General features: G+C 32.7%; 2 pseudogenes; both read right to left on the bottom strand.

Moving 5' to 3' along the window:
- Positions 1-216: 216 nt before the first annotated feature.
- Positions 217-696, bottom strand: LOC148268918 (agamous-like MADS-box protein AGL80 pseudogene; annotated as a pseudogene).
- Positions 697-2,649: 1,953 nt separating this feature from the next.
- LOC148268919 (agamous-like MADS-box protein AGL80 pseudogene) lies at positions 2,650-3,192 on the bottom strand (annotated as a pseudogene).
- Between the last annotated feature and the right edge of the window lie 22,651 nt (positions 3,193-25,843).

Below are 25,843 nucleotides of genomic sequence, written 5' to 3' on the forward strand. Positions count from 1 at the left end.
CAGTCCATTATTTTGGTTGTTCTTATGGGTGAATGGCACCATCATTTATGCCTATTCCCCATCTGCTCTAGGTGGTTGCTGATGTGCTTGCGGGTTCATCCCATCAATGAACCACGTCTGTAGCTACTGCAACATCTGCACCGGGTGATCCTCTGTGATCTTAGTGAATGTCTCCTTGGGATCCTTCATCACTCCTGCGTCTGTGGCCTCTTGAGGCTAAGGTGACTTCCAAAGTGTTCCAATACTCTTTTGGATTTCTTTGAGGCATTGTTCAATAAACCAACCAAAATTGTTGAGATTAACAAGGTTGAGTTGGTGGAGGGGCTTCCCGATAAGACTTTGGAACATGATATGCGTGATCTCTTTCTCGTGATTGTCCTTGCACTGTTTCTTTAGTTGATCTATTGCCTTGGAGATCTTTTGGCACAAGAAGGTCTCTTGATTCACCATCTTCTTGCTTTGCTCCATCTTGGGCAACCTCTTAAAATCAGCAAGTACGCATTGGGCTCCGAAAAGGGAAGGCAAAACCTCTTGTTTTGAATCATAGGGGTTGTAAATGATTGCACAGGCTTTGACATCGCAGATAGTGCTTAGTTCACTCACTTTTTTCATCAATCCCTTCTTCCTTTTTTTGAACATGGCTTTTCTTGCAGAGTCGTTAGTGATATAAGCGAGTTTAACCTTTTTTCTAGCCATAGTGTTTTGTTGTGTCTGTCCAAGGAGTAAGTGAGTGTATATATAGAATGAGACAAACATTGAATAGTTATTAGTAAGGAATGGGGAGTGGAGCATTTTAATATAGTAGAATATACCATGTAAGGTAAGATGTGGTGCATTTTAAAATTGCAAGTGAAATGTTCAAATTATCTCCAAAAATATTATGTCTTTAATAGAGGGTGTGGGAAAATCTTGTCATTTAAGGAATGTATTTCACAAAATTTAATTAATAAAATAATGAAAGGCTGCACTTATCTAAAATCATCCAATCCTCTCTTTTAATTACAAGTTATTGATTCATTGTAATGCACTTATATACCTACTCTCTCTTGCATTATCCCAGCATGCATTCACACTTGAAATTAATCATACATGGCAACCATACACACCTCCTTATCTTATACACACTCACAGTTATTACTCTTAATCATCAACTAATGTGGTCATCTCCTTCCAAATCAAACTTAATTATGTGTCTTGATCTCCTACACCTACCACCAATTAAGAATCAATTGTAACATCATACTATACTTACTAGAGTAACATACTATAATATTGAAAAAATTTTAATGTTGTAGTTTGTGTCACTGGAATTAAATATGGTCTTGTTTTATATTAGTAACATTTTTTTTAGTAGTAAGAAACTATATATCATTGATTTTTGAGTATTTATATATGTAAAAGAAATTCAAAATATTAATTGCTTAAAGTGTTTGAAATTAGCCGTCAAAATTTTTTTTCTATATTTATTATTCTATGTGATTGTATATATTTAAATATGTATTTGTATATATTGTACATTTCTTCTTGCATAAAGTATTAGTTAACAATTCACAGATTGTTGAGTTTGAAAATTATTTATTTCAGTTTTTTTCCATATTCTGAACAAAATAGTTGCATCGTGAAATTTTATTTATGATCGTTAGAGATTCTCCAATATATTTAAGTTATTTAAAATATTGCATGTTTTGACTAAAATAAAATTTTTAGAATTATATTTAAATTTCAGATTAATCAAAATATTAATTATTTTAGGTATTTGGATTATATCGGAATTTTCTTTGAGGAAAATATTATTCCTTAATGCCATTATCCCAAATTTTAATTTTATGATCTGGAGAGCGCATCATATTTATTAAATTTTATACAAACATCTCATTTGAAATCTAAACAAATTTGAGTATCTAGCTAGCTTAATCTTCCTCCTAACTAAACTGAATTTCTACATATAATGCATCAATAATGCTTCTGTCCTCTCTCAATTGTGTATAAAAAAAGAAAAGAAAGAAGAGAAAAGAGCATTCTGATAGCATAAATTTATATTGAGCATGCATATATTTTAACAAATAGTAATGCAGACACGTCAAGCCAGGGAAAGGGAGAAATTAAAGAATGAAGAGTAGGACTAGCACATAAAATATAAAATATTGAGGTGAAGATTAATCTAAAGAAAATCATAACATAAAGCAATCTAAGTACATGCATGTATGTGATCCAACGACTATGACTGTGATGATGACAGCTACAACAATTTGGACGATGACTATAACGATTAAAAAACTGATCTATGGTGGAATTTAATTGGTTATTTAAAGTACATCTCCAACAACACCCCCAAAATATTCAAAATTAAATATCATAATACTCAATTCCTAAAGGTAATTAAACACACTGGACCATATCAATCAATTATTCTGGTTGTTCTGATTTGTGAATGGCACCATCACCTCTGCATGTTCCCCATTAGACCCTACATAAGGCTGTTACTATGCGTGAGGATTCATCCCATCAACGAACCGCATCTACAGCTACTACAACTTTTGCACCATAGAATCCTCCTAGATTTGAGTGAAAGTCTCACTAGGACCCTTCATTACTCCTCCGTCTGTCGCCTCCTGAGGCTGAGGTGACTTGCTGAGTGTTTCCATCCTCTTACTTTACCATTGCCTCTACCTTTGCTAGGTTAACAGATACCCCATCTTTTGACACAATATGGGCCAAGAATGCTATTTGATCTAACCAAAACTCACATCTAATGAACTTTGCATGCAACTTGGCTCTTCGAAGTATCCTTAGCACTATTGCCAAATGTTTCACTTGTTCTACCGGATCACTCAAGTATATCATGATATCTGTTATCTCCTTCTTGCAATTATCATTGCGCTTCTTTTTTAGTTGGTCTGTTGCCTTACTGACCCTCTGGTGCATGAAGCTTTCTTGATGCACCATCTTCTTGCTCTGCTCCATCTCGGGCATCCTCTTAAAGTCAACAAGCACGTGTTGGGCTCTGAGAGGGAAAAACCAAAGATCTGGTTGCAAGTCATAAGGGCTGTAAATAATTTCACAGGCTTTGATATCGCAAAGAGTGCTAAGTTCGCTCACTTTCTTCATCAGCTCATTCTTCCTTTTCTTGAATGTGGCATTTCTTGCAGAGTTGTTAGTGATATAAGCAAGGTTAACGTTCTTTCTAGTCATGGTATTTTATCATGTGTGCCCAAGGGGCGGGAGTGGGTAGATATAAAATTATACAATGGTTGAATAGCTATTAATAAGGAATGGGGGGTGGAGCATTTTAATATAATAGAATATACAATGTAAGGTAAAATGTGGTGCATTCTAAATTATTTCAAATTATATACTATACACATGGTTTGATGCACTAAATATCATATGTGTATATATTTTTTCTATATACAATTAAAGATTTAAATAAAATATTCTGCATCTAGCATTTAATATTCAAAAAAGTGTAATACATATATATATACCTGCATATATAATTGCTCTCCTTTTTTACCGTCTGCCTAAGTCAACTTATCGGGAGATTCATTTTTGAATTGAAAATGTGCATTTGGAACTCAAGCCCACAATGTGATGAGCATGTTACATACATCTTTATTTTTATATATACAATAAATTAGCCACACACCAGGAACTGGATTCATAGCCACTTCCTTAATTACCATCATCGTACCACAATTATATACGCACACCTTTTCTTTTGACTCACTTTATACATATATATATAAGACTTGCTCTTTAGCTAATTATAATGATTTGCAAACATTTCAAATGTAATCCTGTATTTGTTTTTTATACTCTTCTAATCTAGACATACTAATAATCCGTTCCCAAGTCACAACAAAGTTTCAAAGTATCTTCTTTGATTTCAGAAGGCCTGCAAATCAAAATTAATAATACACATATATACATGTAAAAACATATTACATTTCATTCTTTATATCTGTATATTTATTTTTATATCGATTTCAAACTAAAATCATATATATAATTTTCAATTAATAACTATATTAAGATCTTATACAAGTAGACAAGAAAAGTTAAATATATACTTTGATAATTTTTATAATCCTCCTATAACCTTAATTGCAACCAATCCCCTTCATTTTCTTTTCTTCAAAGAAAAATCTCCATGTATTAGATCCTTATTGCAAGCTTGATGCCACGTTAATTCACCAGCTCAGTTAACTTGTTCTAACCATAGACAACTCTGATTATCTACTCACTCTCTTAAGTGTAAGTGTAGAAATTAAAAAAAATGACCATATTCAACATACTCATTAATTTACCCTTTATATTAGCTTCAATTATCTCCTATAAGAAAAAGTAAAAACTTAAAAAGTGTCAAATTGAGCATTATACAATAACATAAGTAGAAAAGTAAGAACTCTGTAACCTTTAAAGGTGAAACAATAGCTAAATAAACAAAATAGAAGAATCAATGTAAACCATCATTGTACGAGTTCTAATGGTATGTATACATACCCACTAAATAGTCTCTTTCATTGGCTAGTTAGAACCAATGTTAGAGCATCATAAACCCATCCAGAGGGCTAGAGAAATAGTCAAAGCTAATAAAAAATCTTCTTATTCAATGTGGTACTCCAAGAACAATACAATTCATCTTAAATCACTCCTTAGCAGCCATCATCTCCTTATTCACCACTAGTTCGAAATCCTAGGTAAAGCTATTACAAAAGCTATATTACTCACTAAAATCACCAATACTTGGCTTCAATAGGTCCTGATCCAATTAAGTATGGATGTTTTCGAGATTTTTTACTTACTTAGGCTTATTAATTCACCAAGTAATTGAAGTCTCTAAGCTTGAAGTTGAGTTTAACTATAAGTGAAATCATTTTCAGTAGTTTTGATGTCAAGACTGTTGATATTTTTCAAATTTGTTTCCTACTTGGCTTATCAATTCACCATGCTGAAGAGAAAGTTGTGTAAGGAGGCATGTCTTTTTTTTCAAACTCTCTTTTTTATTTTATAGTATTCTGTGAAAATTTGAACTTTTTAGGATGTCGTCAAACAAATATGAGAAATAGGAGTTAGCATTTATTCAAATAGCAAATAGATCTCTTTACTCAAGTTGATGATGAAATAGGGAGGATGATTAGTTCAATTTCTACAAGTGACTATGTGCTTTATTAGATATTTAGAAGATTGGGTGATGGTTTAAGCTTATGCAATCTTCATCAATTGACTATCTCAAATGTACATAAGCTCCAATATTCTGCCATTCACTTCCTTTTACAATTTCTAAAATATTGAAATAGTTAATTGTTACAAGATAAATCAAAATAAATTATTTTAGAAATAAACAAGTTAAAAACATAAAAATTTCAGTATAAGTACATATATGCATATATATAGTTAAAACATAAATAGCTATATCTAACTCATGAAAGAATTCTTTGCTGAAATGTAACTTACCTTTTGATGTATTGGTATGAGGCTATGAAGGGGGATTATACAACAAATGTTTACAGAGTTGTAAAGCTCTAGTAGATATGCACTATTTTCAAGTGTCTGTGATTGAGTGAGAGGGAGCAACAAAGCTGCGTGGAAGAGAGGAACGAATGGGTTTGAGAGGATATTGGTAAAAGCTTGGAGATCTTTGGTGGTGTGGGTGATATGTGTGCTTTTAGTTGTTTTTTTTCTTTTAAGTGCGCATATAGCCAAAGGAACGCTTGTTCCAATTCTTAAAATCTATAAGGTATCCATTAACTCATATAGGCATGATCCTTGGAGCTTCTATACATACAATATGAAATTCACACACAACCAAAATTAATCAATTATACGTCAACTAGTTTAAACAGTTAAGTGTCTCGAATAACCCTTTCATATTGCTGTTAAACATCATCACACATAGAGATATAGGAAGTTGTTTTAGATGTGTAATGTAGTGTTTAAACTATGTTGTTGTTATTTATGCCTTTTTTTTGCTATTATTTTATGCTCCAAGGTCTCATGTATTTTAGATGATGCTATTGGTTGATTTTGCTATATAAGCATTCCTTATGGTTGGTTTTAAAAATCTACTTGTTATGGGTAAAAGGTATATTACTTTTCAGAAAAATATTACTTTTAAAATATAGAATTGAAATTTAGGATTTAGATTTTTTAATAATAATTTATACATTTCATTAATTAGATGACATAACCTCTTAAAGATAATCTACAAAAATGCACAATTTGAATCTAAAATCTCTTATGAAGAGAAAAAATACCAATCATATTGTTAAGGAAAGATTAGTATGATTCAATTTTAAAATGTTATAATAAAAGTAATATATCTGAATACTTTTATATTGATTTTTGTAATAGCCGCAAAATTCATAAAGAAATCAAAAATATATTTCCTGCCAATTTAATGCAGTAAAAATATAAAAGTGTTATCTCTCTTTCAATAAACAAATGATACTAGCCTGGTATTTGTAACACCCTGCCCATTGTTGTGCTTAATTAATTTAGAAAATCCTATTTGTTCGGCCCTTTGGCCGCATTAAACTTATTTAAATTACACTGCGTATTATTTATTGTAATTCGTAAATCTGGTTGATTTTTCATTATTTTGTTTTTATTTCATTTTATGAAATTTTGAGTATTTATTATTTAATTTGCATTTGATTTTATTTAATTTAGTTTTAGAAAAATTTAGAAAAATCATAAAAATAGCGAAACAAGAAGAAATCCCACGAGGAAGCAGAGTCGCCTACGCGGATGCCGCGCAGATAGGCCTTATGCATGGTAGGAGGCCTGTGCACCTGCAGGATAGCCTGCAGTGCACTGCTGTCACCTCGAGCGGTGGCCTAGTAGCTAGAGGCGGCCCTCCTCCCTCATTTTTTGTGTCGAGCTCTTTTTCTCCTCTCTCTTCATCAAATTTTTCCACTTGATGTAAATCCAACCGTTCTAAAATTTTATAAATAGGCCTTCCCATCCTATTCTTCCCCACTCTTCCATTCTTCCATTTTTCTAGACTTAGAGAAAAAAGGAGAGAGAGAGAGAATAATCTAGTGAGAGGAGGAAAAGAAAAGAAAAACGGTGAAAGAGAAAACATCAAGGTTTTGAGAAGGAATTTAGTATTTCTTTTAATGTCTTAAGGAATATTTTTAGATAAAATAAAACTATTAAACATGATGATTGTGATTTTGCCTGCTTGTATGCCTTTGCATTTGTAGTTCAGATAAGTCGAATTATTCTTGTTTTTAAGTATATTATGTGAGTAATATACACTTGATGATTTGCGTATAATAAAATATAATATGAAGTCGTTATTATTGCTTGGTAAAAATAAAGAATAAAAAGAAAAAGAAAATAGAAAAGTGGAATGAAGCCTGAATGGTCCAAAATATATGTGTCTTGATATGCATATTGAATAAAGTGTCTCATTAGGCTTTTTATCTCTGAGTGGTATCTGTTCCCCTAGCCCTTCGGGGTATCTATTTCTCCCTCCCCCATTTGGTCTGGAAATACGTAAGAGAACTGCTCCTAGTGGATGACAGTGTACCCTTTAACGAGAGTGGTAACGCGAATATCTGTTAGGGGTCACCCTTAGCTAAGTGTTGTTGTGACTGTAGATATCAAATCGGGCCACTATGGTTGGTACGACCGTGATTGTAGATCGTACTATGGTTTGGCCAGCCAGAAATGGGCTTGAGCAAATTATCATACTTGTATTTGATCTAGTCATTCCACCTGGGTAATTGGAAATCTGTATCTGCCTTCAGAAATGGAAGTTGTAACACTTCGGAAAGCATGACACGAAAATATGAGAATTTCATGATTTATTTGATTTTCATTATTATCTGGCATGATGAATATTTGATTTGTTCATATTAATGCGTTGTTTCTTAATAAATTAATTATTTTCATAATGTAAGATTGGTCTATGATGTGGCTAAATGGTAAGCTTTTAAGTTAAAATAATTCACCTTTAAAACCTTACGATGTTAATTTAATACTGTTTTTCTTACTAACCATATGAAACTCACTCTTTCCATGCCCCCCAGATGAGGAAGAAAATGAGGAACCGCAAGCTAACCTATACTTGGAAGTCTATGAGGATCCCTTGGATCCACAAAATTTGAGTGCAAGATTAGTTTCTCAATCTGATGATTTCAATAGCATAGTGAAAGAAGTGGCATTCTTTTATGTTTTGTTTTTGTATTCTATAGCCACTTCAGGCCTCAGTTATATTTATATAATTGGAACTCATATATATATTTGTAAGGAATTTATATTAATTGTTCCACTGCATAAAATTTTATCATGCACTCATTATTCTGACACCCATTTAACTGCCTCGTATACTTATCTCATATTATGAAAATAATTTGTTTATTAAGAAAACAGTACGTTCATATAGACAATCAAACATACATCATGCCGAATAATAGAGAAAATCAAATAAATCATGAAATGCTCTGATCTTCATGTCATGCTTCGCGAAGTTGTTACAACTTTCCTCTCTGAAGGCAGATACAGATTTCCAACTACCAAAGTGGAATGACCAAATTAGATACAGATATGACAATTTGCTCAAGCCCATTTTTGGCTAGCCAAAAAGTGGAACGATCTACGACCACAACTGTACCAGCTATAGTCGCCCTAACAGATATCTATAGTAACAATATTACTTAGCCACGGGTGACCCCTACAGATAGTGCAATACCACTCTCGTTAGAGGGTACGTCGTCCTCCATTGGGAGTGGTTCTCTTACGTCTTTCCAAACCAGATAGAGGAAGGAGGAAAAAGATACCCCAAAGAGCTAGGGGAACAGATACCCCTAAGCAATAGAGAGCCTAACGAGACACTTGATGCAACATTCATGTCAATACAAATACACTTCACACTATACAAGCTTCATTCCACTTTTCTATTTTTGTTTTCCTTTTATTATTTTTTTACTTTTTATTTTTACTAGGCAATTATACTGGTTACATTTTATATTTATTATATGCAATTCATCAAGTGTCTTTAATTCACATAGCATGCTTGAAAATAAGAATAATTCGACTTATTTAAACACAAAGGCATAAAAAAACAGGTAAAATCACAATAATTAGTTTATAAAAAAATACTCCTTAACATGTCGAAAGAAATACTACATTTTTTACCAAAATATCGATGTTTTCTCCTTTACCGTTTTCCTTTCTTTCGCTTTTTCTCTCACTAGACTATTATCTCTCTCTCTAAATCTTGAAAAATAGAAGAATAGAAGTGTTGGGAGAAATGGAAGGGGAAGGGCAAGTTATAGAATTTTGGAACCGTTGAATTCACGCCAAGTGGTGAAATCTAGTGAAGAGAGAGGAGAAAAAGATATTTGGCACCAAAAATGAGGGAGGAGAGCCTCTTTCACAAGTGGCAGCAACACGTCGCCTGGGGCAGAAATGATGCACTGCCCGAGGTGGCAATGCCCAGGCCAGTGTGCTGTATGCTAGCCTGCAGGTACATAGGACTCCTACCACGTGCGTAGGGGCTAGCCTGTACACAGCACCCAGGCGCACAAGGCCGATCCGCGCGTATGGTGACGCGAAGACAACCCGCCTGGGCGCGATAAGATTCGAGCAGGTTCTGACCCTGCATCATGCACGCGGATGGAACGTGCACATTGTGCGCACGTCCCGTGGCTGTTGTGCATGCATGTGCGCATGCACAGTGCCCAGCACTCGTGCAGCCAATCTGTTTCCCCTCAAGAGTTTCTTCCCATTTTGCCTTTTTTTTATTTCTTTCAAATTTCTATAATTGATTGGATGAGTTAGACTTAAAATTAAATAATAATAAAATAAATTAAATTAAATTAATTAAAATTAAATAAAAGTAAAATAAATAAAAATCAACCAAAATTACAAAATACGATAAATATTAAATAGAGTAAATTAATAAGTTTAATGTCGCCAAAGAACAGAATAAAAAAATTTTGTCCCCAAATTTGTCTCGAATAATTTCGGGAACTTCTCCCTCATCTCACCCGCTAACTCCCACGTGGCTTCGTCTAGGGTATGATGTTGCCATCGTACTTTCACCATGGGAATTTTCTTGTTGTCCAAGACCTTGTCGGTTCACCCAAGAATGTCCACAAAAACCTCTTCATAAGTCATGTCAACCTGTACCTGCACCTCATTATGAGGAATAATATGATAAGGATCAGGATGGTACCTCTTAAGCATCGAGATGTGAAAGACATCATGAAGACCCACAAACTCTCGAGATAGAGCGAGGTGGTATGCCACAGGTCCAATGTGCTCGATGATCAAAAAATGTCCTACATAACAAGGGCTCAACTTCCCTCTCTCGGTGTGATAAATGATCTTTTAATTGTAATCCTTCAGAAGATCAATCTAGTGCCTTTGCCTCATGTTTAACTTCTGCTGAGAGAAGATATACTTGAGACTCTTATGGTCAGTGTAGATTTCAAAAGTCTGACCATACAGGTAATGTCGCCATATCTTTAGGGCAAAGATAACTCTCGGAATAGACTCCTTGATTTGAGATGACGTCTCCCAAGGATCATTTATGACTCCTTCGTCTGGTGGTCCCCCGAGGCTGAAGTGACTTGCTAAGTGTTTTTGTCCTCTTCTGGATTTTTTTAAGGTGTTATTCGATAAGCCAACCCAAATCGTTGAGATCAATGAGGTTGAGTTGGTGGAGGGGCTTCCCAATAAGACTTTAGAGCATGACCTACGTGTTCTCCTTCTCACAATTATCCTTGCACTGGTTTTTCAATTCATCAGTTGTCTAGGTGATCCTTTAGTGTAAAAAGCTCTCTCGATTCACCATATTCTTGTTTTACTCCATCTCAGGCATCCTCTGAAAGTCAACAAGCACGCGTTAGGCTCCTAAAAAAGAAGGCCAAACCTCTGGTTGCGAGTCATAGGGGCTGTAAATGATTGCATAGGCTTTAACGTCGTAGAGACTACTCAGTTCACTCACTTTCTTCATCAGGCCCTTCTTCTTTTTCTTGAATGTGGTTTTTCTTGTGGGGTCATTTGGTGATATAGACAAACTTAACTTTCTTTTTACTCTTGGTCTTTTGTCATATATGGCCTAAGAGAGGAAATTGTTATATATAGAATGAGACAAGGATTGAAGAATATTAGTAAAGGATGGGGAGTAAAACACTGAATATATCCTGTGAGGTTAGATGTACTGCATTCTAAAACTGGAAGTGGAGTGTTGAAATCATTTCCAAAATGCTATGTATTTAATAGGGAATATGGGAAAATATTTTGATTTAAGGAAATGTTTCATAAAATTTAATTAGTGAGTTGTTGCAGGGCTGCACTTATACAAAATTCCTTTAATCATGATTGTCCCTTTTAATTAAGAGCTAATGTTTCACTATAGTCCATCTGTATATCTACTCTTTCCTGCATTATTTCATTTGATATTTTTTTCATGGAGCTATAGTAAACAATAAGTAATTATTTTGAAAAAAAAGATTTATTTGAAGATCATATGTGATGAAAAATATTTAAGATACATAATAAAGCAAATGAAAGAAGGATAAGAAGAAGAAAATTATGTATTTTTGCTTTCAGTCAAATACATGCAACTACACAAATGATAAGATTGTTTTCTTTCTTTTCTGAAATAAAAAAAAAATCCACTCAGACCAATTAATTATAATTCTACCCTACCCATCATGTTCTTTTAAAACATAAACTTCATATATAATCAAAACGGAAAAGAATGAGGAAGCCTATAATGGTTTTATATTTGAAAAGCATGTATAGATGGCAAAACTAAAGTAAAGACATTTTTTTTTCTCAATCAACATATGTGTTTTGTTATGTTCACTCACTTTCTTCACCAACCCCTTCTTCCTTTTCTTGAAAGTGGCTTTTTTGGTGGAGTTTTTAATGATATAGTTAAGTTTAACCATCTTTTTAGTCATGGTGTTTGGTCTATCTGGCCAAAGAGCGAGATGATATATATATATAATGAGACAAGGGTTGAAGATTATTAATAACGGATGTGAAGTGGAACATTGAATATACCATGTAAGGTTAGATTAAAACTGCAAATAGAGTGCCCAAATCATCTCTAGAAATGTTATGCTTTTAATAGGACATATGGAAAGATCTTAAGGTTAAAGGTAAAGTAATTTACAAAATTTAATCAGTGAATTGTTGCAAGGCTACACTTTTATAAAACCATTCACTATAATGCATGTATATATTTACTCTCTCTTATATATGTAGGTGTGTAAAAAAAATAAATTGAACGGGAAGATTGCTAGAATATTTAATTAATTTTCCTTTTATGTGGAGGGTTAGTTAAAAAGAGAGAGAGATAGAGAGAGAGAAAACAAAACTTTAAATTAGTTTGTCTTAAGGCAGTAAAACATGGCAATGAAATGGAAGATAGATATTGCATATAATTAGGCTATTAGAATTGCATATAAATAGGTCACCCATCCTTTGTACTAAGCATCCCATTTTTATCATATAGAATATTGATATTGCTTTTGGTAAATTTACAATATAGTCCTCCAATTAAGATTGTTTGCATTTCAACCGTAAAAGTCTTTGTTTTGGTCCCAACAATATGTGCACTTTTTTAGTTGTTTTTTTTTTCTTTTTAGTGCACATATAGCTAAAAAAGATATAGAAAATGTTGGGGCTTATAGACATGCAATCACAATAAAATGCTTGCTCCAATTCTCACAATCTATAAGATATTTATCATCACACTTACACATGTAGTAAGTTGTTTTAGATGTGTAATGTAAAGTAGACTATTTTATGGTTGTTTATGCCACTTTTTATATGATGCTCTTGTTTTATACTCTAAGGTCTCATGTATTTTAGATGATGTTAGTGGTTTGTTTTGGCATATAGGCATACCTTATGGCTGGTTTTGTAAATTGTGTGTTATTGTTAAGAGCTATATTACTTTCAAAAAATTTATTAATTCTAAAATATGAAAATAAAATTTAGGATTTAAATCTCTATAGTGACAATTCATACATATAATTAATTAGTTAGCACGATCTCCTAAAGAAAATATATGAGGATGTACAATTTGAATCCAAAATTTTTTATAAAGAGAAGAAATACTATAGATATTGTTAAGGAACGATTAGTGTAATTTAATTTTAAAAAATAATAATAAAAGTAATGTATATGATTACTTTTGTATTGACTTATGTAATAGCCAAAAAACTCCTAAAGAAATCAAAGACATGTTTCCTACCAATTTTATGCAGTAATAATATAAAGGTGTTTTCTCTCTTCCAGTAAGCAAAATTATTCTAGTATGATATTAAAATATATGCCTTCTGAACTTTGACAATCCATATTTGCCTTTAAGATAATTAACTTTTTTAAAAAAAATTGAAATAAAATTTATCAATAGTAATTAACCATTACAAACATAACGAGAAGTACGGTCAACAATACATCTAACAACCCCAATAGAGATTGAGAAAACAAGAAGATGGCAAAGTTATGTTAAAAAAAAAAATAGAAGGAAACAATCCATCCTCTATTACTGATTCCAACCTTTAAGATAATTATGATATGCTATAGATTTTATGCTGGTGTACATATAAATAACGAAAAGAAGTTAAAGATTATATATCTGTGTGTATCCATATAAAGCAATACTTATTCTACTTGCTATTTAGATAGCATGGCTATTGTATCACAATAATATGAAATATTTAGCAAATTAAACAAGATACTGTCCAAACTACTTAAAGGAGCTAGTTGCAAGTGTCAACATATACTTTTCATCAACACTTTGAATTGGTAGTATATATGTGACTATAATTTTTTTGTCTTTTAAAATATAGGGAACAAAGATAGATTATTCTATATATCTATCAATTAGTAGAACCCAAAATAAATCCAACGAAATAATTAATCAATATATTTATAATTTTAGCGTATTTTTCCAGATACACGCATACTATTCATATTAATAAAAATATTAATTATTTAAGATATTTTGATTAGATCGAGATTTTCTTTGAGGAAAATATTATTCCTTAATGCCATTACCCTAAATTTTAATTTTAAGATTGGAAGAGCGTATCCTTATGTATTAAATTCTATACAAAAATCTCATTTGAAATTTAAATAAATTTGAGTAGCTAGCTAGCTTAATCTTCCTCCTAGCTAAACTGAATTTCTACATATACTACATCAATAATGCTTATGTCATCGCTCCATTATGTAAAAAAAAAATAAAAGAAAAGAAGAGAAAAATGCATTATTATAGCTTAAAAGTGTATTATTCTTGTTGTGTTGATCGAACAACACCATTATCTCCACTTGGTCCCCATTACCAAACACTAAATGAGTTGTTGTTGTGCTTGCGGGTTAATACCATCAATGAACCATCACTACGACTGTGACATCCCAATGCTAATTAAGGCATGTAGATGTCATATACAAAAACAGAATTACGAGTGTATGATAAAAATTATATGCAGCAGAGCAAATTAATATAAATTTCTTACAAATAAGAGTTCTAATTACATATATAATTGAGGCCAAAAGTGGCTACAAAATATAAAAGTCAAAATACAAACGAGGGCCACTTCTTTTACTATGCTATTGGACTCATCAGAGTATGAGAACGATCATGCACTCAAGTTTTGCAGATCCATAGGATTCTCATAAACTTCAATGGGTAGGTCAGTTGGCGGTTTCTCATTTTCTTCCTTATCTGGGGGGGCATGGAACGAGTGAGTTCCATATGTTTAGTAAGGAAAACAGTATTTAAATAACTTCATAATATTTTTAAAGTAAATTATTCTAACATAAATACTTACCATTTGGTTACTTTTTAGACTTATCTTACTTTATGAAAATAATTTTTTTAGTACAGAAAAAAACATCACGTTAATATAATCAAAATAAACACACATCATACTAGATAATAGAGAAAATCAAATAAATCATGAAATGCTTAGATTTTCGTGTCATACTTCACGAAGTCATTACAACTTACATCTCTTAAGACAGATACAGATTTCCGACTACCCAAGTGGAATGACCAGATCATATACAAATAACGGCAATTTACTCAAGTGCATTTTCGACTTTCACAACCATTGCATGATCTATGACCACAGTCGTACTAGTCATAGTGGTTCTATCTGGTATTCTATAGTCACGATAGTACTTAGCCAAAGGGGACCCCTAACAGGTATTTGCATCACCACTCTCGTCAGAGAGTACGCCATTATCCACAGGGAGTGGTTCTCTTACGTCTTTCCAGACCTAATGGGGGAGGGAAAAATAAATACCCCGAATGTAGTTAGGGGAATAGGTACCCCTCAAAGATAAAAAGTCTAACAAGACACTTGATGCATTATGCATGTCAATACAGATACATACTTCGGACCATTCATGCTTCATTCCACTTTTTTTTGTTTCTTTTGTTTTTCAGGTAATCTTATCGGTTTCATATTATTTTAATTACATGCAAATCATCAAGTGTCTATAAATCACATAGCATGCTTGAAATCAAGAACAATTCAACTTATTAAGCCTACAAACATAAAGGCATGCAAGAACACGCGAAATCACAAATTATCAATTTAATATTTTTTTTGTCTAAAAATACACCTTAAGAGGTTTAAAGAAATACTAAATTCCTTACCAAAATCTTGATAATTTCTTCTACACCATCCTTCTTTTCTTCCTCTCCTTCTCTCTCTAGATCACTTTTTCTCTCTCTCTCTCTCTAATTTTTAATAGGTGGAAGAATGGAAGTGTGGAGAAAATGTGAAGGAAGGCCCCTATTTTATAGAAATTGAGTCATTGTATTTACGCCAAGTGGTGAAATTAGGTCAAGAGAGAGAAAAAGATGCTCAACATAAAAAATGAAGGAGGAATACCTCCTCCACTAGCGGTGATGGCGCCGCGCCGCCTAAGGTGGGTGGCGACACACTGCTCGAGACGGTAGTAGTGTTACAACAACTGCTGAAGCTTATGTGATAGAGAATCCTCATTGATCTAAGAAGATTTCTCCCTCGGACCCTTCATCACTCCTCTATTTATGGCCCCTAAGGCTGAGGTGATTTACTAAATGTTTTTATCCTTTTTTGGACTTCTTTGAGGCTTTGTTCAATTAGCCAACCCTCATCGTTGAGATCAATGAGGTTGAGTTGGTGGAGCTGCTTCCCAACAAGGCTTTGAAACATGATATGCATGATTTACTTCTCCTGATTGTCTTTGTGTTTCTTCTTCAGTTGGTCGGTTGCCTTGGTGATCATCTATCATAAGAAGCTCTTTTAATTCATCATCTTCTTATTCTGCTCCATCTCGAAGATCCTCTTGAAGTCGACCAACACGTGTTGGGCTCCGAAGGGGAATGCCAAACCTCTGGTTGCGAGTCATAGGGGTTGTAAATGATTGCACATGCTTTGACATCGCAGAGAGTGCTAAGTTCACTTACTTTATTCATGAGCCCCTTCTTCCTTTTCTTAAATGTGGTTTTTCTTACAAAGTTGTTAGTGATATAGGTAAGCTTAACGTTGTTTCTAGTCACGACGTTTTGTCATGTCTGGCCAAGGAGCAAAAAGGGGGATATATAGAATGAGACAATGGTTGTAGAGTTATTAGTAAGGAATGGGGAATGGAGCATTATAATATAGTAGAATATACCATTTAAGGTAAGATTTGGTGCATTCTACAACAGCGAGTGGAATGCCAAAATGTTACTTAATGATTTGTGAGATATGCATGTTCCTCATTAATGTTAGCTTTTATATAAAGAGATAACAGATCATATAAAAACTTATACATTTTTAATTTTCTATTAAATTTACAAAATTACAAGCATTCATATAAAATGGTATGTAGGTGGCATTAGGTATAAAGGTTTACTTTGTATTTCACTTATTAACTATGAATTTGGCTTATCTATAAAGGATGTATTGTGTTATGATTTTTTTATCTTTTTATTTCTTTTTTTATTCTTAAATATTATAACTTCGTTGTGTGTGTCTTATTTAGAGAGATTATATATATATACTTACAATGATAAAAGAGTGAATCATCAAATATAACTAACCATATTTACTTCCCTTTATTTAGTAACGATGGCACTTTATTAATATGTTGTACTTGTGTTAATTGTGTAATTGAATTTTTTTAAATTAAAAATTATGCTAGCTATTTAATTAAAAATATTACTACAATTAAAATTAAATATTAATGTAAATAGTTATGTGAGAAAATGAAATGTTACAATTAAATATCAATATAGGTAATTCTGTAATCCATACATAAAACAGGCTGCAAATTTTATTTTAAAAAAAGTAATTGAACTTAAGTACTTCTATATATCACTAAATTGACATATTCACAAATAAATAAATAAATACATTCAATATATTTTTAATAGAAAATGATTGATATTAGAAGTTAACAAATTATATAAAACAATATATAGGTGATAATTTGGCTGATTTGTTAACTTTTTACATAAAATTGTGAGTAGACATGTTCTTCATTAATGGGAAGTAATGCCAGCCCTTAATGATCTGGCCAAAGGCCCAATAGTTCCAATTCTAGTATTTTTACTTCATTACCAACTGTCTTAATAGAAATCAATCCTCCAAAAGTTAAATATCATTATGGCATGATAATACTTGACTTTTAAATCAAGTGGTACTTCTTTACCTCTACAAAAATAAGAATTGAAGATTCGACTCTTATGTAACACAAAAATAAATATATAATTTATTGTACTTTAAAATTAATAAAAATAAATTTTAATAACTCTATCATATGTTAAAATTAATTATAAAATAACCATATGAATAATTAAAATTTGAATACTAGACTTTTCACATGGATGTTGGTGTTATACACTTTGACAGTAGTGTATAAGTGGTTTCATTGTATTATTACATCTATCTTCATTTTTAAAAAGTACTTATCTTGTGTCTTATGAATTTTTAAAACTATTATCGCAAAAGTATAAATTGGTTTTGAATAAGTGATCCCACTAATAAAGGTTAAATACTGGTCATTATCTTTAAGAATCAATTGCAATATCGTACTACAGATACTATAGTAACATACTATAATATTAAAATTTTTTTGAAGTAGTAATTTATGTCACTGGAGTTAAATATAATCTTGTTTTATATCAATAACATTTTTTTTAATAGCAAGAGACTTTATATCATCGATTTTTGAGTATTTATATATGTAAAAGAAATTCAAAATACTAATTGCTGAAAGTGTTTGAAATTAGCCGTCAAAAATATTTTTCTGTATTTATTATTCTATGTGATTGTATATATTTAAATGTGTATATGTATATATTGTACATTTCTTTTTGCATAAAGTATTAGTTAATTATTCACAGATTGTTGAGTTCAAAAATTATTTATTTAGTTTTTTTTCATATTTTGAACATAATAATTGCATTGTAAAATTTTTTTTATGATTGTTAGAGAATCTCCAATATATTTAAGTTATTTAAATAATGCATGTTTTGACTAAAATAAAATTTTTAGAATTATATTTAAATTTCAGATTAATCAAAATATTAATTGTTTTAGATATTTGAATTATATCGGAATTTTCTTTGGAAAAAAAATATTATTCCTTAATGCCATTATCCCAAATTTTAATTCTATGATCTGAAGAGCACATCCATATTTATTAAATTCTGTACAAAAATCTTATTTGAAATCTAAACAAATTTAAGTATCTAGCTAGCTTAATCTTCCTCCTAAGTAAACTGAATTTCTACATATAGTGCATCAATAATGCTTTTGTCCTCTCTTTATTGTGTATAAAAAAAAAAGAAAGAAGAGAAAAGAGCATTTTGATAGCATAAAATTATATTGAGCATACATATATTTTAACAAATAGTAATAAAGCCACATCAAGTCGGGGAAAGAAACAAATTAAAGAATGAAGAGTAGTACTAGCATAGGAAATATAAAATATTGAGGTAAAGATTAATTCAAAGAAAATCATAACATAAAGCAATCTAAGTACATACATGTATGTGACCCAACGACTGTGACTGTGACGATGACAGCTACAACTATTATGATGACTACAATTATTTAGATGATGACTATGAAAACTAAGAAATTAATAACATATCTCTATGGTGGAATTTAATTGCTTGTTTAAAGTACATCTCCAATAGCACCCCAAAAAATTCAAAATTAAATATCATAATACTCAATTCCTAAGGTTAATTAAACACACTACACCATATCAATCTATTATTCTAGTTGTTCTAATCCGTGAATGGCACCATCATCTCATGCTAAGAAGAATAAATATTTTTTTCAAAAAAGAGTATAAAAAGAGAACTTTATTGAGAAAAAATTCATAGCTTAAAGGTCACATAACAAGCCAGCAAAATAGTTAAAACATAGTTACAAAAAAGAGAAGGTCACACCTGAGGATTAATTGAAGTCATGCAGAATTAAAGACACTATAAAAAATTGCATAACAACCCTATCTTGCCACTGTGAAGAAGCAAAAAGGCTCATATGCATCATATATATAGTTGGTAGTCAAGCTAATCATGAAGCTGGAAAAGCCCGACAATAAATTAAGAGCACAAAAGACTATCAACATGGAGAAACTACCAATGATGCTACTAGAATCAGTTATATACATCAACTCAGACCTACCTATGAATTAGCCTCCTCAAAGCAGAAATTTTGAGACCACACAAGCCCCTATTCATACGAGGATTAAAATGACTACTAAAAAAATACAATCATTAAATTATAAATGAAAGCTTTATCTTAAAAGTTTAAACTAATAGGAAATAACTCAATTAATTATTTATATTCTAATATATCTTTTAAGTTTTAAGTCTACTTAGGTTAAAAGGATGAATCATACACATAAGTAATAAATATTGTGCAATTTATATTTTTAATATAGTTATGGCTATCAGAGCCATATTTTGATAAAACTTCTCCCTCATCCTTTTCATGAATCGATCCAACCATGTTTCCCATGTCATCTTGCTCCATAATGTTTTTTGCAATCATCTATCATTATTTATTTTCTATCAAACTCACCCCTACTCATGATTCTTTTAGAAAAACACAATTTATTCATATATTAGTTATCTAAATTCTTTTAGATATATTAATAACTCTAATACTATGCTATCTTGTGAGAATAGAAAATTGTATTTTATTATTGAGATACCGCTATTTAGAGGCATATTATGTATATAGTTTTACAGAGAAAAAATTAAATGACAATTAAATACACATTTACACCATAAATGCACTAAAAATTCTCGAATAATACATGAGATAAGAATTTATATTGTTGGCAATAGTATATTATGCTCAATAAATTGTTGTATTATTGGATTATATTTGCTAGTTCTAGTTAATAAAATTTCAAGCATTTTCATAAAAATGATTAAATTATAGGTAGCTTCATATATCACTAATGAGTTTTTAGCTAATAGGTAGCTTCATCTATTATTAACCAAATTCTAAGAGGTGTAATAGGAAAGATTTATGGGAGGTTGTGTTGAGATGGTGATGTTGGCGATAGCAGGAAAACAAGCTGACTAGTCGTTGTGGTGTGGGGTGAGGTGTTAATTGGAAAAGTGAATAGGAATTTACAAAGTTGTAAAGGTCTAGCATATATGCACTATCTTCAAGTGTCTGTGAATGAGTGAGAGCGAGTAACAAAGCTGGGTGGAAGAGAGGAACGAATGGGTTTAAGAGGATATTGGTAAAAGCTTGGAGATCTTTGGTTGGTGTGGGTGATATGTGTTCTTTTTGCTGTTTCTTTTTTCTTTTAGTGCACATATAGCCAGAGGAACGCTTGTTCCAATTCTCAGAATCTATTAGGTATTCATTAACTCATATAGGCATGATCCTTGGAGCTTCTATACATACAATATGAAATTCACGCATGACCAAAGTTAATCAATTCTATGTCTACTAGTTTAGACAGGTAGGTGTCTTGAAAAACCCTTTCATATTGTTCTTAAACATCATCACACATACACATATAGGAAGTTGTTTTAGATGTGTAATCCAGTGTTTAGACTATGTTGTCTTTATTTATGCCTTTTTTTGCTATTATTTTATGCTCCAAGATCTCATGTATGTTAGATGATGCAAGTGGTTGATTTTGCTATATAAGTATTCGTTATGGTTGGTTTTTTAAATATACTTTTTATGGATAAACGGTATATTATTTTTCAGAAAAATATTACTTTTAAAATATAGAATTGAAAGTTAGGATTTAGATTTTTTAGTCACAATTCATACATTTTATTAATTAGATGACACAACCTCTTAAAAATAATATACAAAAAAGCACAATTTGAATCTAAAATCTCTCATGAATAGGAGAAATACCAATCATATTGTTAAGGAAAGTTTAGTTTGATCCAATTTTAAAATGGTATAATAAAAGTAATATATATGAAAACTTTTGTAATGATTTTTATAATAGCTGAAAAATTCTTAAAGAAATCAAAAATATATTTCCTGCCAATTTAATGCAGTAAAAATATAAAAGTGTTATCTTTCTTTCAATAAAAGAATGATACTAGACTGGTACTAATATATATGCCTTCTCCTTGACACTCTATATTAGTCTTTCAGATAAATTTTTTTTTTTTAAATGAAATATAATTTAACAATAGTAATTAACCATTTTAAACACAATAAAAATACCATTAAACAATATATCTGATCACCACAATGTAGATTGAGAAGAAAAAGAAAAAGGCGCAACCATGTCCAAAAAACAATTAGAAGGAAACAATTCATTATGCATTACTGATTCCAACCTTTAAATAATTCATTAAAATGATTAAATTATAGGTAGCTTCATATATCACTAATGAGTTTTTAGCTAATAGGTAGCTTCATATATTATTAATAAAATTCTATGTGATACCAAAGATGTGTAATAGGAAAGATGTATGGGAGGTTGTGTTGAGATGGTGATGTTGGTGATAGCAGGAAAACAAGCTGACTAGTCGTTGTGGTATGGGATGAGGTGATTATAGGAAAAGTGAATAGGAATTTATAGAGTTATAAAGCTCTAACGGATATGCACTATTTTTAAGTTTTTGTGAATGAGTGAGAGGGAGCAATAAAGCTGGGTAGAAGAGAAGAACAAATGGATTTTAGAGGATATTGGTAAAAGCTTAGAGATCTTTGGTGTGTGTGGGTGATATGCGTGCTTTTAGTTGTTTTTTTTTTCTTTTTAGTGCTCACATAGCCAAAGGAATGCTTGTTCCAATTTTAAAAATCTAAAAGATATCCATTAACTCATATAGGCATGATCCTTGGAGCTTCCATACATACAATATGAAATTCACGCACAACTAAAGTTAATCAATTCTATGTCAACTAGTTTAGACAGTTAGGTGTCTCAAATGACCCTTTAATATTGTTGATAAACTTCCTTTAAGAGGTATATCATCACACATACACATATAGGAAGTTGTTTTAGATGTGTATTGCAGTGTTTAGACTATGTTATTGTTATTTATGCATTTTTTTTACTATTGTTTTATACTCCAAGGTCTCATGTATTTTAGATCATGCTAATGGTTGATTTTGCTAAATAGTCATTCCTTATGGTTGGTTTTATAAATCTACTTGTAATGGATAAAAGGTATCTTACTTTTTAGAAAAATATTACTTTTAAAATATAGAATTAAAATTTAGGATTTAGATTTTTTAGTAACAATTCATACATTTCATTAATTAGATAACATAACCTCTTAAAGATAATCTAAGAAAATGCTTGATCTTTTCATGAAGATTTAGAAAGCTCAGTCCACAGATCAAAAAATCAATAAAAATTTAAGTAAGCTTACTTTTGATGAGTTTTTTTTTATTTCAGGCTCACAGATGATGGATTGTGCATATGTCGGGACCGTATTTCTGTCCTTGTCACTGTTAGGATGGACGTTCTCAAGGCTGCCTATGCCTTCAAACTATCTATACATCCTGGGAGTACCAAGATGTACCAGGACCTGAAGCGTCAATATTAGTGGTCTAGAATGAAGGACATTGTCGACTATGTCTCGATGCCTTACTTGGCAATGGGTTAAGGTAAAATACTAGAGACTTGGTGGTTTGTTATAAGGCCTCCCTATTCTAGAATGGAAGTGGGAGCATGTAACCATGGACTTTGTCACCGGCCTGCCCAGAACTTATTCTATTTGCAATGCCATACAGGTCATTGTTGACAGGTTGATCAAGACCGTTCACTTCTTACCCATCAGAACCACAGATTCCACTAGCATATTAGCCCGCCTGTACTTCAATGAAATTGTTGGACTCCATGATGTCCCCTCATCCATTGTGTTCGACTGTGATTATAACGGCCTTGGAAATTTAAATGAAATATATGTATTAAAAATCTCAAATGCAGAAGTGTAATAAAAATTTTGATTAACATCTCTTACACAATAACCAAAACGTACTCAAAACATGAAGGAACAAACTAACTAAAAGAGATACTCAAAATAAAAACTATAAATATAACTATGAAGTCTTTAGGTGTCCCCTTCGCCGTCTTCCTGTGGGATGGGCTCGGGAACAACGCCTTCCTGATCTGAAATGGTTAAATAAGGGATGAGCTACACCAGCCCAGTAAAGACATCACACTATCTCACCGCCACGAAAGTAAAGGTGGGTAGAAAACAAAAATGACCAATGGAGCATAATTTATAACGAACTCGTTTATTAACATAAAAGCCTTTACTGTCCACTTACCTCGGTGAGATCTATGAAAACAACATATGAAACAATAACCTTATAATATCATGAAATCATATACACTTTATAACATAACACATATCATACCTTTACATTTCAATCATCAGAAAATAGATTTCCTCTTTTACTAGCCTATTAGTATCCATGGGGATCCATAGGGGGTCCCCGCTATACGTGAACCATTAACATTTACAACCTGATTCTAGGGCCGTCCCCATACCCTATCCGGTATGGGCGCCAAAACCATGAACCTCAATACCCCGTCCGGTATGAGGGTGAAACGGGCTGTCCCGATACCCCATCCGGTATGGGTGCCAAAACACAAAAGGTCTCCATACCCCGTCCAGTATGAGAGACCACGTTCCTAGTAGGGTTCCCTACGGACCCGGTCCGTCTACCATCTCCCAGGATATCTAGTCAGGCTGTCCACATTATCCATTTATCAATTCACATAACTTGTTTGCCTTTTTCCTTGATCTCAATCATCCAATCATACAAACATGTAAACCAATAATTGACACCAAACAAGACGACACAGTATCGGGTTCACCATAATACAAACTAAAATAAAAGAAACCATGATTCATGCATACGAGACCATAACATAATTACATCAAACATCATACTGCATTTAATACTGAAAATTAGATCAAACAACAACTGACCAACAATGTATCAGACTCGGGCTCCATTGGCAACCTTAATCAATTATACATCTATAAAGTCACAAAGTACAGTTTAATTATTTATTTAGCTTTAATACCGTGATAGGAAATAGGGTGAGGGGTCCTTACTTGTTTCGGGGTCTGAATTCAACTATACAGTGCGTCTACAGGCTGTCTCTAGTTTCCCTGAATTTTTTCCGAAAAACTGAAACGCATTACCAGTACCTGCACGTGTCCCAAAAAACCCCAAATCAGACCTAGGGCCCCTTTCGACCAATATCAAAATTCCGGTACGGCGGCTCTGCCGTGCTCCGGCGACGGCGCCGCTACTTTGCCGCGGTGATTCGCCTCGAATTAGCCGTTTTCAGCCAATTCGGCCACACTTGTATCGGTCCCTGCAATAAAACAATCCTAGGGCCCTCGGTGGACCAAAAAATCACAAAAAACCAAAACTTACCGGCGGCGGTGCTCTCGGGTGCGGCGGCTCCTCCGGCGTGAGTCACGTTTTGATGTTTGGCTCCGATCAACCTGTAGAGAAAAGAACGGTGATCACAGTGGTATAAAATTTGCATCGAACAGAGCCCGGGAAGGGCCTCATCGGAGGCAAAAACAGAGGGGGGGCACGGAGGCGCCGCTGGACTTCGGCTGGGTTTTCCGGCGTTTGGCAGGCGGTTTAGCTCTGGTTTGGCCATAGGCGGACTCAGCATCGAAAAACAAGCCAGGGGGAGAAAATTTACCTCGATCGGCGGTCGGAAACTTCCCCAGTGCGACGGCGGGTGGCCGCGGCCGGCTCCTCCGGCGTCTGGTTCTTCTTCTCCGGCGAGGCACTGGCGGCTAGGGTTTTGTGGTCAGGTGTGGGTGGGGTTATTTATGCCCTTTGCCTTTTAATCTAAACCGTCCATCAAGATTAAATCTGGACCGTCCGATCTCCTTCGCACTTAATTTGTAATAAGAACCACTATTTATTCAGGCCCTAAGGCAATTTAAAACCCCATAATATTTCATATTTTTAATATTTCGGATGAATATTGTATTTCATATTTTAAGTTTTGTATTTTATTTGATTTAATAATTCTTAAAATTAATTATTTTATTTTCTCATAGGAAAAATTTTATTTTATTTATTATTTAAATAAATTTCAGGAAAAATGGAGAAAAAGGCAAAAAATCCCACAAGAAGGATCCCGCTCCCATGGGCTCCGCTCACTTGGGCGACATGCCGTCATTGTTTGGGTGGCATACCTCTAAGTTTTGCACCACCGTCATGTCGCATTGTCCATTCGTTGGTCACATTCGTCAGTCACCACATCACACATTACCCATTGACTTTCTCTCTCCTCATCGAATTTTGCCACTTGGCATAAATCCAACAGTCCCCATTTTCTATAAATAGTGACCCTCCCTTCACCATTTTCCCATCAC

This window comes from Carica papaya, chromosome 2 (genome assembly GCF_054855325.1).
Source record: "Carica papaya isolate Zhongbai chromosome 2, ASM5485532v1, whole genome shotgun sequence".
NCBI lineage: Eukaryota > Viridiplantae > Streptophyta > Magnoliopsida > Brassicales > Caricaceae > Carica > Carica papaya.